Source organism: Dermacentor andersoni, chromosome 4 (assembly GCF_023375885.2).
Source record: "Dermacentor andersoni chromosome 4, qqDerAnde1_hic_scaffold, whole genome shotgun sequence".
In the NCBI taxonomy this organism is placed as follows: domain Eukaryota; kingdom Metazoa; phylum Arthropoda; class Arachnida; order Ixodida; family Ixodidae; genus Dermacentor; species Dermacentor andersoni.
The window spans coordinates 82,281,974-82,298,275 of NC_092817.1; the positions used below are offsets into that span (position 1 = coordinate 82,281,974).

General features: G+C 49.5%; 1 protein-coding gene across 1 annotated transcript in view; it reads right to left on the bottom strand.

The window, feature by feature from the left end:
* LOC126536380 (sodium- and chloride-dependent glycine transporter 1-like) overlaps positions 1–16,302 on the bottom strand; it is a 111,975-nt gene that overhangs the window by 24,517 nt on the left and 71,156 nt on the right. The window lies entirely within an intron of this gene.

Sequence of the window (16,302 nt, forward strand, 5' to 3'; positions counted from 1 at the left end):
GTTCGTCACAGGTGTTTCGAACCGGTTGCATAACGTCCCATGAGCCTGCACGCTCAGCGCAGCCATTTTCCGCGGTGTGTAGTACCTCTGCGTCCCGTTTCCACAAACATGTGAATCGCGGGTCATGTGGCACGGTCGTATATACCAGGTGCGTGCGTATACTGGCAAACGGAAGCTATCCAGCTGTGTGTGGCAGTGCAGAAGTACTTTCTTTCACAACCTAGCCTGAGAGGGGGGGGTGGGGAGGAGAGGAACAGCAGATCGAAAAGGTACCCGTACCGTCTAAGCTTGAACACTTGTGTATAATGCGGTACCGGGCATTCATGACATCCGTGTGTACGGCAATGATCTTTCAAACATGCTACATTGTCTCTGACTGCAATTTTAATTCCCCCCCGTGAAGGCTCCTTGTTGATGCCTTACTGGAAAATCTAATTTGCCGATGAAGTCATGCTGAATTCCATGATTCAGCATGGCTTGCGTATAAAAGTGGGCAGCACGCTTGCCCACTTTTATACGCAAGAATGAAACAGCAATTACACGAGACATGACAGAGTAACGGCAGAAATTATATCTGCAGCATGAATATGTAGCTAGCATTGTTCGCCATATCAATGTTAAACTCACATTATTTTGTAGAGCAATTAAAATTCATGCAGCGCCTATCTATTTTCCCATCAGTCGATCAAAATTACGTGCAGTGAAAAACACACGCTGTTCCTTTTCTTCCATAAATCTTGCTCTTGCGCGAGTTTCCTGCGGTATGCTAAATACGCGGTTGTGCCACTTAAACAGAGGAGACATAAAAGGGAGAAGGAGGAAAGAAAGAGAAGAAAGGGAGAAAAAATAAATAAAAGACGCCCACGTCCCGTGTATACAATATTCGTTGCGTGTCATTCAACCGGTACCATCGGCACGATGCTGAAAGCGTGGCGCTCCGCAAAGGCACTGCAGCACTTATTTTCGAAATCTTTTATTCGCGAGGAACGAGCGGCAGAGACGACGGTGTTTGAGTAGGTCGCATTGTTCGCATGAGTACATCTGCGCTTGCAGGCTTGAGCTTTTGTCATGGCCTGCGTTTACTGATTTCGTTTCCGTGAGCTGTCAACTTTAACCACTTCACAGATCAGTCTCGCCGAAAGCGGCTTGGGGTGTGTGCAAGGTTATTGATGCCATAATAATAATAATAAGAAGAAAAAAAGCTCCTTGACACGTGGCGACCGTTTAAAAATGCGTCCTTCTGTCAAGACGTGGCTGCATTCCAGCTCACTATAAGTGTGACCATATAAAATAGCGTTCGACTGGAATTCTTGCTCTGTTGCTTGGCTATCTGGTTTGAGTATACTACATGCATAAACGCTTGTTAGGCGAATATAATTTAGACGAGGTCTTTCACCGGATTGTTCGCATGCCATGTCAACGTGGTAGTACCAGCGTCACGCTTGTGCTATTGCTTATGTTGAGTTAACGACCGCTTTACGAACATTTTATCAAACATTTGCCCGTGATCCTATAGCACGAAAGACTGGTCTGCGGGAAACTCACTCTTTTATTATTTTTCCAGAGCTAATAAAATCGGCAGGCGTACTGCGCACTGCACGCATATATATATATATATATATATATATATATATAGCGCTTGACGTGATAACACCCAACATATTTTAATGACCTCGGTCTCCTCTTTAATCGTGTACCCTCAGGAAAACGTTTCGAGATCACCTTCTACACATAAGCGCTCTCGGCCACCTTTATCTTTTTCTTTTTTCGAAAGTCTGTATGCATGTGGCGTGTACGCTATTCGTCTTCTATCAAGTGTGCACATTTTCACACGCACATGCAGCGCGCTGCGAGACTCTTTCGGTTTTTCTTACACTTTACTCGTCACTTGTACTCGGCTTCCTTGAGTCTTGACTAATACTCTGGGGCTCCCTGACCGCATTTTTCTTTTCACCTTTCCTAACTTATTTTCCAAGCTAGGTAACACAGTTAAATCCTGCAGGAGAAAACGCAGGTGCACACCGTATACGGGCGAACACGGTATTTCACATTTCCCACGCAGGCCGCACAATATATCCAAAGCGAACGGCACCAAAAGCGACGTCCTCCCTACAGAGCCAGCAGCCGCCGTTTGGTCGGCTTCCTCGCACATAAACTTGCGCTGCTGTACACGTGTTGGCTGCGTAACAAGGCAACGAATTAGTTACGCGAGGCCGGTAGCTGCGAGAGACGAAGACGCGTTGAATCGGATTGTTCGTGCAGAGACGCGCTGCGCGCTCCGGTCCGTTCCAGTTAGAAACGAGGTGGACTGTGCCGCCGAAACCGTGGCCAAGACTGCTCGCCTGCCATCAAGGTTCTCTCTCCGAGGACTCAGTTTTAGCATGCAAGCTTTGTCACTGCAGCGAGTGCATCGATCACCAGTCTGCCCAGCATGTCTGGACGCGCCGACCTTGAGGTAATCGAACGCGAACTTCTGGCCGCGCAGGCATTCCGCCAGGTATGTATATCAAGGCGCGGGCCCCTCCCGCGCCGACGAATGCTATAAAACAGAGGCAAAAGTACGCTGTGTGGCTTTACCGCGACGCGCCACAGACAAGCCAGCAATAATCCAGAATAATTTCTAACTGCGTGAGATATGTCTGTTCTTTTTTTCTGTCCCGCGTTTCCCTTCGGTTGTTGTCGCGCTTCGTTGAGCGCACGGAAGCGAAACAGTTGACATTGCTGCGGGGCCAAGAGTTTACGCTTTACCTTAGGCTTGCAGGACTTGAGAGCTGTTAGCAACAAGGTAAAGTAAACGGAGCATGCGTTCTTCATTTTAATTTTTGAACCGGTACAATTAAGTAGCGGTTACAGGGAAGTATACGTGGGAATGACCAGCGAGATCCGGATTTCACAGCATATGCGGTGCCGCATGGGTAGAGCTGACAATATCGAAAGAGCAGAGAAATAGAGAGAGAGAAACAGACAGACAGAGAGAGAGAGAAGGCAGGGATGTTAACCAGTCAAGAGTCCGGTTGGCTACCCTACGCTGGGGGAAGAGCAGCCACATATGATGATAATGCTGGTGATGGTGGTGATAGTGATCATGATGATGATGACGAAGAAGAAGAAGAAGATGATGATGATCTTTCAAGATATGGTACGTAGCCACAGCGGGGGGATGGACCAGGACTCGAGGAGACCGTTTGAACGCACTGTAATTTATAGGAACGAATAAACAATGAACAATTTTAAAAACTGAGGGGAGAAACTCTAACCAGATGAATAGATGATTGCAATTTAAAAGAAATAATAATAAGGTACCCTGAACGATTTAAGCTGAAAGGTATTTATAAGCACCATAGAGATTGTAGCGAAAACTGATCAGCATGGAAAGCGTTCTGTCGCCTGAATGAAATCCCAAAAAGTGCCAAACGGATTCTCGTGGCTAAAACCCAGAGCTGAAGCTCCGAAGGAGAGCAGAACCAAAACAGTTAAATTTAATTCAAGTTCCCGAATTGGAGTTTCAAGTAAGCGTTTCCTTCGTATACGTTGAACCGGCGGCAGAATAAAAAAGATATTGATCGACAGACTAAATTTCCCTGAAAAATGGCATAGCGGAGAGATTACCAGGCCATACCTGCATAAACATACGTTTAGTGGCGGGGATGCGGTCAACGTACAATCTTGTAATGAATACGCCCGATTGTCATGATGGGCGCCATTGACCTCTCCAGGGAAACCTGAGACGTTTGAAGTCTGTCAACGATGTAATTTTTTAATGTTTCGATGGGTTCTCTGTGTATAGAAAATTTCCGATATCTCATCGCCACGATGTAAACCAGTACTGGAAGAGTAGAGATTATAGGCCTGTTCAGAAATGATTAGCACATCAGTCATCGTCTTCTTCGTCGTCGTCACCTCATCACCGCTAACACCCTATACGCGCAAGACGCAGTAGTGATCAAGCATCTCAGAAAGAACGCGAGATACTCCTTCCATGCCTCGAACATTGAACTCATCGAAGTCTTTGTCCCAGACCTCGAGGTTCGCGCGCTCTTCTTTCTCGTATATAAAAAAACGCCGGGCGCAACTTTTTTTTCCCTAGCATGAACACCATAAAATCGACCTCTTCCATTACAAAGCCCTAAATCCCAGACAGACAGAAAGCGGAGAGAGAGAGAGAGAGAGAGAGAGAGAGAGAGAGAGAGAGAGAGAGAGAGAGAGAGAGAGAGAGAGAGAGAGGGGGGTCGTCTTATCCCGCCGTGCCCCGTGCCTCGTGCCACAGAGGAAAGAAGTTACAGGGTTCCTCTGCTTCGAGAAATGCGGGCAAGTGTCCAGCTGGAAGGACTGGGCTGCGTCGGCGGCGGCGGCTCTTTCGCTCTCCTTCGCGAGACACTCCAGGCGAGAAGCAAATAGAAACAAAGAAGAACGCAAAAATAAGATTTAAGAAAAAAATTTCCACAATCCGCTTCCTTTCTCCCGCTGAGCCGCCCGTTAGTCGTAGAGGACTTCGGCGCGCCCCCGCTCCCCCATTGTGCGTCGCGCAGACGGCCTGCCGCTTCTACATCAGCGACAGGCGTTATTTCCCGGCAGCACTGAGAAAGCTGGCTCAGACGATGCACGGCGTGCCCGCGTCGCAGTGTTGCGCCCAGATCGATACCACAAAATGTGCCACGAAAGCTTGCGAGCCCAAGTCTGCCTGCAGCTAATTAACAACGCTCTCCTCCCTTCCGTTTTCCTGCGTCTCAGTGCTTTTCCGTTCGGCACGTGACCTTTACGTTAGCGTAACCAAGTCAACCTATATAGCGCCACTGTAAACATTCCTGATCGCCACACCCGCCGTTTTACTGTAGCTGCTGCGTCATAATTTTACCAGGCCCGGCCGCGCCACAAAAGCGCAACCAGTCGATGTCATGGATGTCACGTTCTGTCGAGCTTGCGTCATAACCGCAATTGATCCGCATGCTCCTCAGCTTTTTTTACTGCGATCGCCGCGGCGTCGCATGGATATCACGTTCTACTACCGAGGTCGCAGGTTCTATTCTTGACCGCATTTTGTCGAACGCGGAGTGAAAAACGCTCGTGTACTTAGATTTAGGATCCCATGGATCCCATGGGTGGCCAAAAGTTAGTCCGCGTAGCCTTCCACTCCACCACGGCGTCTCTTAACCGCAGTGAACTTCGTGAATGAATCAATTGGCATTTCTGTTGACCGTGCCTCGGCATAGGTAGTGTCACGTGAGACAGGGATTACGAGGACGTGCGCAGCTCTTATATAAGGCGGCAACCCTATGAAGCGTATCTCACTGGGCGTACTTTCGGCGTCGCACGTTCCTCGGTGCGCGCTATTATAGCGTGTCTAAAACGCGCGTACCACAGTTTAATCGATCACCATACGTAACGTATTCCACGCAGCCCGTATTGCCCGCGTGGCGCGTTACAGCATTTTACCCGCCAACACCGAGCGCCGCCCGCGCTACGAATACGCCCGAAATACGCTTCTTGTGGTTGCTGCTTTTGCACGAGCTTGTCGCGGGAGGCATGCGTCTCTAGCTTACGTGCATGCTTGGCGTGATATACGCAGGCATCGGCGTATACGCACAAGCACACGTACTTGGCCATCATCCAAGTTCACTTCAGGGCATGTCATATAGCTTGTAAACTAACAGCTCGTGCGTGGCACGGCTTGGACTCCTTAACGCCGCTGAAGGGAACGCACCGTCTTCCGAATGCCGGTTCGATGATTCACGGAACCGGTCACTAAGAAAAATGCCAGTCAAGAGCAGAACTATGCCACGAATAAGTGACATTCTCACATATATACAGCACGATAAAGAGTGGCGGTATAAATAGCATATATATCTACGTTTGCGCGCGTGCGATGAAGGCATCTGTCAAAGAAATGAGCGTCTTACGATAGCGGCCGACATCTGTTCCCTCGGACGTGGTCGATAATTGCGCGCTCGAGGGACGAGCACGCGCACGGTGTGACGTCAGCGTGAAACCCATCGCAGCAATAATCGGGCTTTAATGACACCGTGGTTGCGCTAATTGCGCACTGCTGAGGTGTCCTGGCGCCCAGAGAAGTAAGACGGCGAGAGGAGGATGCTATTGGTAGGATCGTGAGCAAACATCCAGGGCGCGCAGCTATGTATGTCTTGACGACAGTTGTGAGATTGCGCAAATCTTGGCGGCTACCCAGAAGCGAAATATGTGGCGCGAAAGGGAAGGATATATGGGACTACCGACATTAGCCGTCCCTGAGTCTCTTCACGTCAGTGTGAGCCAAAGGAGAAACATCGTTCAGATTCTGCTGAGATAAACGGTGGAGTCTATGTTGCAACAGCCTCGTATAACGAAACCTAGTGTATACGCTGTTAATCTCCTCCGGCTCAGGTTGCAGCTATAAGTGGAAACGTTTTGCAAGTAATATTCTTTCGCCCAACTCGAGCGGCGTTCCACATATTTGAGCCTCTTACTTTTTAAATACACATGACAATAAATATGTGGAACTGATCCAGTTATGATCCAGCCTCTGTTATGCGGAATACTGTTTCACAGATATTTGGTTATCATCTATGTCCCACATACTTAAATATGTTTCCAGGTACGTGAGTGCAGAACAGTGTTCAGGATAATAGGTGCAGTCGTGTGGAACACTGTATCTGATAAAGTGGATATTTTCCAGTTCCACATATTTATTATGTTTGTTTTGTAGTAATGGTGATATTCAAGGTAACACATTTAATTTACAGCTTAAAGATTAAGATGATTAAATACACGAAAAGTTGTTCCGTATATTTTGTGATTTTACGCGGAACGCCGTTTCACTCATGTGAGCGGAATATATTAGCAAAAGTTTTCCGCTTATATCTGGAATCTGAATTAAAGGAGGTTAAGAGAGTAACCTTATACAGTATTATACGTATTGTACCTCATACAAAATACATAACTACGAGCTGCTAATAATCATAATTCTGATGTACATACATGCTATTATGAGTGGTCGCCGAAATAGAACGCTTTTCTTCAAGATACTCATACGTGTAATACGCGTATGCGTTCGGCTTCAAGGCGTCGACTCCAAAGCACCTGTGCGACCCCATTCGCGGTCCTTTCGCCGCATCCAGAACACAGCGAAACACGGATCACGTTTCGATCTTAACAACCTGCGCGCACACATCGCGTGCACGCAAGGATTTCCGTTTGTCAAAACCATTTATGCAGATGGGGCTCGCGCGCCATTCAGCGCCCTGCGTATGTATACACGCACGCGCCTCACGCGCAGTATTCGCGCGCCATGGGCGTCATCGGGCAACAAACACATGGCAGGCTGCATGGACCGCGCAAACGCGTTTAGTTAAAATCGAGGCCGTGTATGCACACGCGAAAGCGGCGAGTTAAAAGGTTAACACCGCGATGACGCCGCCCGCACGCGCGCTTTCAAGCGGCGGCAACGCATCGTATAGCAAAATCAAATTTAATCACGCTCTGGAGAACAGGGGGACGCGGCGCGGTCAAGGAGGCAAACAAGGTTCTGCAGCGCCGATGGGCTGCAGGCCGCGCGCGCGGAGGTTCGCCAATCAACGCACGCTTCCCTTCGCCTCCCGGTGTCACGGGTGTTTTCAAGCAAAAAAACAGTGTCACGAGCGTGGACGGCCGGGGCTGCACTGCATGCAGCGTTTTCAGTTTAGAAGAACCTGCAGCCCTCGCGCGTCCGTCCAGAGACGCCGCCACGGCGCCGCGTCTCGCAAGCGTCCTCTCGCGCGACGAGCGGCCGCGCTGCGTGTCAGAGGCATCAGCCTTGACGTCAAAGCTGACACTACGCGTGTGCGCGGCGGCGGCCCACTCGCGCTGAATGCACGGCGCGAGAAAGGTTTGTTTGTGAGACCGCAGCTGGGTTGCGAGTGCGCGCGCACCTGGCCAGAAGAAGGCTGGGCGACCGCGCGGCTGATGTATGCGAAACGCGCTGGACCACCTCGTCGCAGATTAGCGTGGACGTGCGCATGCGCAGTGGTCTCTTTCTTTACGCGCTTTCTACTCTGCACGAGAGAAGCAAGAGTGAAGATGGTGCATTGATAACCTCGCGTGGGGTGGACAGAACTAGACCGCTAACGACTAAATGTGTGAGGAGGGGTCCTGCAAGGCTAGTACAAACCGAGCTGCGATGCGTAAAGTACAGCATCATCGTTTTGTCTTACTCCTCCTCCTTATTCATTGGTGCGCACTGCAGAACGAACGCATGACATCTCCGATTCACTCTGTCTTAATTACATCGGCTGATTAGCTCCACGCCATGCCTGCAAAGCATTCCTTTCGGTTTCCATTTCTTACGGGCATTAGTGGTGGGCCGCGGAGAGTGAAGGGAAACGCGAGGACCGGCTCCGGGCGCCGCAGTCGTCGCCTCTTCTGAGCGGTCAGCACAATCCCTGAGGTCTCTGCGTCTTTTGATTGCTCTCCGCCTACGTTCTGCCTGCTGCAGACGCCTGTCGACGCGCAGGCGCGTGTAGACGCGTGTGTCTGGTTACCTTCCTAAAAAATAAAGTCGCAGTTTCACCCGAAAAGCGAAGCATCGATTGCGATCGCAAAGTATTGGACAACTATAGGAAGTAAGGATAGTAGTTTTATCGGCCGCATAAACTTGTAAACATAGCATACAAACCAAGTTGACAAGCATGGTATCATGCGCGCACAACCAAACATGAACACATCTCACTCGATCATCGCGGAAACTCGCTGTCAGAACGCTGCAGTGAGGAAATGCGACAGCAGCAGCGATCGAATTGGCCTTTCTGCTGCCGCTTGCATCAACGCCAACTAGGCCGCGAGAACACAGCGCAGCGCGGACGCTATCCTTCGCAGATGGCTTTCAAGGTACTTTCAAGCGCGCGCCCGCGACCGGCCGGGCGCGCGCGACGGAAGACGGCGCGCTTCCTCCCCACTTTTCTCCGTTGCGTACGTGAGATTGAGCCGCGATCACCTCATTCCTTATCAATATTGACGGGCACCCGCTTATGTGCAATGTTGTTCTGTCACGTAACGCGACGTCGTCTGCTTCGATAGCACATGTGATCGCCTGTCAATTTATGCTCTTGACTTATGCGCACATTTGTGCGCGCAGGCCATAGATGCTAAGCTCGATAGCGTTACATTAATTCTTACTAGCGAAGTATAAGCTGTTGAGAAAGTTGGTACATGTTCATGAATGCGCAAAAAAAGGGAACACGATGGGAAGCAAGACGGTAAGGTTGTACATGGCAAGGGGAGTTGTATATATATATATGTATATATATATATATATATATATATATATATATATATATATATATATATATATATATACATGTTACCTTGCATACGTAACATTCACGTGACATACGTTGCGTGAAGGAATATATATATATATATATATATATATATATATATATATATATATATATATATATATATATATATATATATATATATATATATATATAGCGGAATGGAGAGATTGTAGACATAACGTGCATTCGAGATTAAATAAATATGTAAAGGGCATTCGTCCTAGTCGTCTTCCTCGTGTTCGTTTGTTCTCGTTTTCTCTCTTGTTTTTCCTGTTCTGTTTTCTACTTACAATTATTACTAACATAATTATTCCTAGCTACAGAAGGTCTCAATGATTGGACAGGCGAAGAGGTTGATTGGAAAAGCGAGCCGCTACGACCGACATTTACGTTACAAAAGAAAAAAGGGCTGGCCCACGTAGTGTTTAGATCGCGCATCGCGTAGTAAACAGCGTAGTAAACTTTACCAGCGCTTGCCATTTGCCGGGCTTCATGGTGTGGTCACCAGCGGCGAAACTGAAGGAGTCACGCATCGGGAAATTTCTTCGCACGCTCGGGGAAACGACGCTGCAGGTCGAGCCTGAGCCGGTTTCGCGGCGAGGCCCTTTTATGTCTTCTTCGCATCTAGGTACCCGCGAAGCCACAGTCGATTCGACGAAAGCATCAGGCTGTACCTATAGCTATCAGGGCACGAGCGCACACCTCTGATCCAGCCAATGCGGGTGCAGTATTTCTGACACGCCCCCAGCACAGCGAGCCCTTGGTATTCATGGATGGCGCCGGCTGTACAACTACGCACGTGGATAAATTCCTTTTCTTTCTGCTCACCCTGAACTTATTTATTTCAGTGCATCTCAGATGAACTTGGAACAAATCACTCACTTCGAATCACGCAACTGCAGGGCTGCCTCGGTTCTTTTTATTTCGTTTTTTTTTTCTTTCTTTCACGTCAGTCACGAAGACAAAGGAAAGCGATGCGGCAAGGCAAGAAAGCGTCAAGGAAAAACAGCGCCGACTTCGCGCAAAGCCGTGAAAACCTTTCGTCATCCCCTTCAGGAGGCGCCGGAGTGTTCAGCGCCGCGCAGTCACGTGATTGCTCGCGTGAAGGACGCGTGGTGCGCGTGAATGTTGAATTCACATCCACGCTCGACACCCGGGGTTCTTGCACTGCGAAGCGCATAGAAACAGCGCGTTCTATGCGCCCGAGAAACGTCGCGCACTGAGAAACGACGTGCCTTTCTGCTCCTTGTCGCGATGTGATTGAGATTCTTCTACAAACTGTGCGACAAAAATTCGCCGGTCTTTCTTGAACGCGATAAGGCGGCTTCGATCAGATCGAATTGCTCGTCACATTGCGCGAGACTTCGAACATTCAGAGGCCGAATCCACAAAGTTTTCTGTTCCTAAGTTTTCTTAGCATCGACCGCGGTAGCCTTCGGTAGTACGCCCACCATCAGGATTGGTTAGAATGTTCAGGTTGGTTAGAAATCGCCATGTTCAACATTTGACTCCTTAAAGATACAGTATAGTCGACCTTTAGCGCTATCGAATTACCTAGGCCCTAGAAGACGCTGTCAAAATCCATCACGTCGCAGCGAGATGGGCGAACTTCAAGGAGGCGTCGCCTCCCGTCTTTTGTTATTGCTCTTTTTCTGTCTGGCAAAACGACTTATCGTGGTTAGAGCGGGGGTTCTTGATATTGTAGAATGGGTAATTCACTGATGCAGAAGAAATATTTTTTTATTTTCTCGGACGTCGGACCTGTGACGTCCGAACACAGTATGTTCTATAATTGTATCTTGCACCGTTTTTTTTTTTTTTTTTTTGATAAATTGGCTAACGTTAGCTGGGACACACGGTATACGTGTATATCCCGTTCATATCCCTTGTCCCGTCGCCTGCGCTGTTCGCGATGTTCTCTGTTGCTGAGCAGCACACGGGACTTTTTTCGAAATGATCGAAAATAAACCAAACTTGACGACAAGTGATTCGCTGAAAGGGGCGCTGACACGCGCATTCGCAGCAGTCTTTCTTCTGCACAGAACAATTTCGCAACCGTCTATAGCGGTGCACGTTTTCTCAACGCCACAAGAGTTTAGCATAAATCATAAGCCCGTAATTTTGATGTATTTGCGCTGAAGCATTCTCTAACCGTTGACATTATCTTACTCCTTTCTTAGCTAGACAAGAAATAGCGTAGGAGAGCCACTGCGGCGCCAAGAACTCTTCTCGAAACGTGCATCTTAACTGTGGCAAAAAATTTTTTTTAGATATAGACGCAATTTAATTGGACACCGAAGAAGACAAGGTCAGTTTATATTCATAAGGCGTTCTTCGAGAACTTTGTCTTTATGTACTCGGTAGGGAAAGGATGTTTATTACAGAATACGATTAAACATAATGCAATTACAATTGTAAGGTTCCACGTCAGGAAGCTGCGCAGTAAGTTATGAGGGACGATGTCATGGCGGGCTGCCGATTGACTTTTTGAGGTTCTTTAACGCTATTATCTGCTGCGGCTGCTGAGCGCAAGGTTATGGGGTTCGACTCTCGACCGCAGCGGGTGCACTTAGATAGGAGGAAACCTCGATAACGCTATTATCTAAGCACACTAGCGTTATCGAGGTTTCCTCCTATCTATGTGCACCCGCTGCGGTCGAGAGTCGAAGCCGTAACGTTGCGCTCTGCAGAAGGACGCCATATAGCCACTGAGCCACGGCGGCGGGGTAACACAGTATAAAGTTCAAACTTTGCTTTCTTCGAGTTTTTACGCTTTATACCTTTCATATTACGGTAGGCGGCGAAGAGCGTGCAGGTATACACCTGCACGGCGACGCGTATTATAATGAAGGTGCCAGAAAAAAAAAGAACCGATCGACGAAATCGACGACGACGACGAGGAAGCGTCGAGGTGACGTCGGATTCCGATTCGACTCGTTTTTACCTCCGTTCCTCCTCGCCGCCGTCTTTCTCGCAATTTCCTTCCGGCAGACGAGCTCGTACTTCTATCGCGCCTCCTGACTTCGTACACACCGCTTCTTGTCAGCGTCACCCGATTCTCGTCTGTCGCCCACAGTTGGCCACAGTTGCCCACAGTTGAGGAAGTTTGGGGAAGCACGAGGTTGTAATTCGAAGAAGTTTCCGACGGCGCCTGCACAAATCACGAGTGCAGCGTTGATTTCTTTCATTTTTGTTGGCTTGTTTTGAGGAGGGAGAAGTACGGGAAACCTTGCCGACGTTAACTTTCCAAGCGCCGGGCAGCTGATTATAAGCAGTCCGAAGTATCCGATTCGAGAATTTGTTTTGTATTCAAGACAAAGCTTAGGATCTGCAGATCTGAGATGGTGCTTTATAGAATCTCTCTCTCTCTCACACACACACACACACACACACACACACACACACACACACGCACGCACGCACGCGCGCACGCGCGCACACGCACACACGCACACACACACGCACACACACAGCACCAAAGTCACCAGAGCCATTATTACGATGACCTTGCACTCGGTACGATAGGCGCATTAGCATTTTATTTGTCATTTCACTGCAAACGCCAAGGCTGCAGACACGCTCACTGGATAGCGATCGCGCAGGTCGGTAGAGAAATAGCTTCAACAGCAAGCAAGCCAGCGCCAGGATGTCGATTGCGAAACATACCGTCGCTGTCTCGTTCTTTCTCCTTCTTTAATGGTTTCTCCATTGAACGCCGACACATAGCGCGAGCGCGAAAAAAAAAAAAAGAAATCGGCCTCAAGACACGCAGTACAGATAAGCTTGCGTCCCTGAACAAAATGCTTTAAAAGTGTATACCATTCGCTCGGGCCAGACGAACGCGAGGCAGCCTCTGGCCGTGCACTGTACCCCCCCTTACTTTGCGGGTGAAGGCGACGCTCCGTCGCACGGAGACGGAGGTGAAGGTCGAGCGCCGAGTCGCTCGGGCTGTGTCACAGGAAGCGCTGCTTCGTGGGTTCGCCGCGCCCCGTCCGGCCAGCATGGCTGCACAACCATGGCTCAGCAGCAGCAGCGTTTGCGTGCGTACGCACACATAGCGGCTAGACTGTTCATCAATTTGGCGATATTTTCTTGCGCTCGCGCGTCTCCCTCTCTCTCTCTCTTTTAACGTATATCCTTTACGGCTTCCAGTGGCCGTGCCGCTGCGAAGCAACCATGAAAGACTGGCCGGGGCCCTCTCTGCGAGCAAGAACTCCTCGTTTGGCCCGAAGACTCGTCCAAGGCCGTCGTTTCTCATTGTGAGATCGCCGGCGCCGGCAAGCCGCGGGTACCAAAGGGAGCATGCGAGACATATGAGCACGCTCCTGGTGAGCCTGTCCGTGCATGTCTCGTCCGACGGCTCGCCACCTCTAAGGAATGCGCCGCACGCCAGAGCAGCAAGCACTGCAGCGCCTGTGTACACCGCGCGGCTTATCTCCGGGGCATCCAGACGACGCGTGCAGTCGTCGATCGTCCTCGTCTGACGCCGCGGCGTCGGAGTTCATTCGTTTTGCGTGCAATTTGTAAGGGACGAGCGAAATCGAGTGTCGTCCTTCTTTTTTTTTCTCTTCCCTTCTTTCTTTTTTTTTGCTTTCCTGCACCTTCCTGCCTGCAGCATGAAGGTGCAGCGAACGAAATGTACAAACGAAGGCGAAGGACAAAGTGGGCGCCAGGAAGGACGCTTCCTGCTCTTCCCGGAGCGAGCGAAGTCCGCGGGAATGAAGCGGCGAAAGGGCTGAACTCTGGAGAGCGTGCAATAATTCTCAACGGCATTCTGAGACGATCGCTGACCTCTTGTAGTCGTCCGGTTCCTTCCGTGCTTCCCTCTTTTTTTCTTCTTGGTAAGCGCATTCTCTGCGCTTTAAGCCGCCACTGTCGTGTGCGGAGCATTCCTCAAAACGTTCGGCTCTTTCTTTCTTCATTATTCTTAGATAAGATGCGAATACATGGACAGGCGGTGCTGCAGGAACCCTTAGAGTGAAAGCGGTCGCTGACCGCGGGACTGACCACTAGAAAGATTCTACGTTCAAATAATAAAGTGAAAGAGTACACAGCTGAGGGGAAATTTACCCCTTCCTAAAACGTGAGTGATGGTCCTGCGACGTCACGCAAGAGGTTATATCGCGTAATTTTCGTCCCTTGATGTGCGCGGCGTTGACAAGGTGCTTCGGTAGTAGAGGTTACAGGGTGACATGGGTGCTTGCCCACGAACGAGGAAGTTTGAGGAAGCACGACGTTGTAATTCGAAGAAGTTTCCGACGGCGCCTGAAAAATTCACGAGTGCAGCGTCGATTTCTCTCATTTTTGTGGGCTCGTTTTGAGGAGGGAGAAATACGGGCAACCTTGACGACGTTAACTTTCCAAGCACCGGGCTGCTGATTATAAGCAGTCCGCTCTTCGCATTCCCTCGGAACCAGAGAACGCGGAAAGTATATAGTGCGAAGGCAGAGACGTTACGTGCGCGTCGATATTCGAGAACGAATGTTTTTAAGGCTCTGCTTAACCCTCGTGCATTCTAGAGCGCACCGTGTGTGCACGCGATCCAGCGCGGGTCTCATTCATATCCCTCTATATACATACGCGGGCGTCATTAAACGCTTCGCGTTTGTAATGTTACTTCTGTCGTGCGACAAGCAGATCCCGTATACTCGACGGTCTCACGGCCAAGGTCAGTATCGGAGCGCTTGCGAAACGGTTCCTGGAGATCAGCCAAGATTGCGTGACTGTGCCAATTAACGATTTGGAAACGACGAGCTGCAGGAAGAACTTTCGACGCGTGCGTTAAGTATAGGGTACACACACGGATTCGCGCAGCTCCCATTCCGTCCTGCCACGTAATCCGTCATTTTCTATCTGATTGCCGTTCTGTGCGTTCTTTGCAGCGTACTTTTACGATAGTGCGGGTGCGTGTATACGCTGCCCCTAGGCGCCCTCAAACTACTGCCCTTAATTCCCTCATTACGGTGGCGTTATTTACGCTTTCTCTCGTGATTTCATACATCTAATCGCGGCAGGTGCGCCGCGTACGGCGGTGTCTCTAACTCTTTCGTGGCACCGGCGTTCTTCTTGGATACGAGCAAGTTTCTACGATATATGCTATCGTCGTATGGCGCCTGGAACACTGTTCACGTGATTAGACTTCGAAAAGCGTAGGGACTTGTGTAGCAACTAAAATCCTTGACGTATACCGTGGTGCAATTGTATATATATACTCTCGCTATCGGGTTAAAAAATGAGCACCTGCCAGTGCGGTACCGTGTTGCCATATGACCTTTGCTTTCGTGCCAGACTTCGAATAAACCTGCGATTGCTTGATGTGTTACAGAAAGAAAACAAGGACTATATCAGAGGCAAACGACCGAGCTTGCTTACTATTTATGTTGGACAAAAATGCAGCCTGTTGCTACGCAAGAAGGCGAGAAACAGAAATAGAGAAGACTGGGATTCAAGCCATGAACTGCGCACTTATGCGAGCGCTAACGATAAAACGGCAAATAAAACCGAATCCGTGAAAGCTTCATTCAGCACAGAACGATCTAGGGCCGCAGTCACAAAGCTTTTCGTTCGTAAGTGTAGTCTGCTGTTGGCCGACCACAATCGCTAACAATATGCCTGACACCACGATAGGCTGGCATCTGCTTTACATTTTTTAGCGTGTGTGTGTGTGTGTGTGTGTGTGTGCGTCGCACACCGGCTCCTTCCGATAAGCCATGAGGCCAGCTCCAGGTCCAGCAACCCTGCACGATCTTAGCGAGATTCGGACGCGCCAGCGCAGGGGCCTCGTCCAGTAGCTGTTACTGTCGCACGTGCGGCGTGACGACTGTATATATCAAAGAACGTCGTATCTACGCGCGCCACGACTTGCGGGTGAAATCCGAACCGGGTCACGATATCGTCGACGCGGTAGCCAACTCGGTAACGCTGGCAACCCTCCTCCCTTCCGTTTCACCGCTTTCGTCGCGTATACAAGTTTTCTTGCGCCATCACGTTGTAG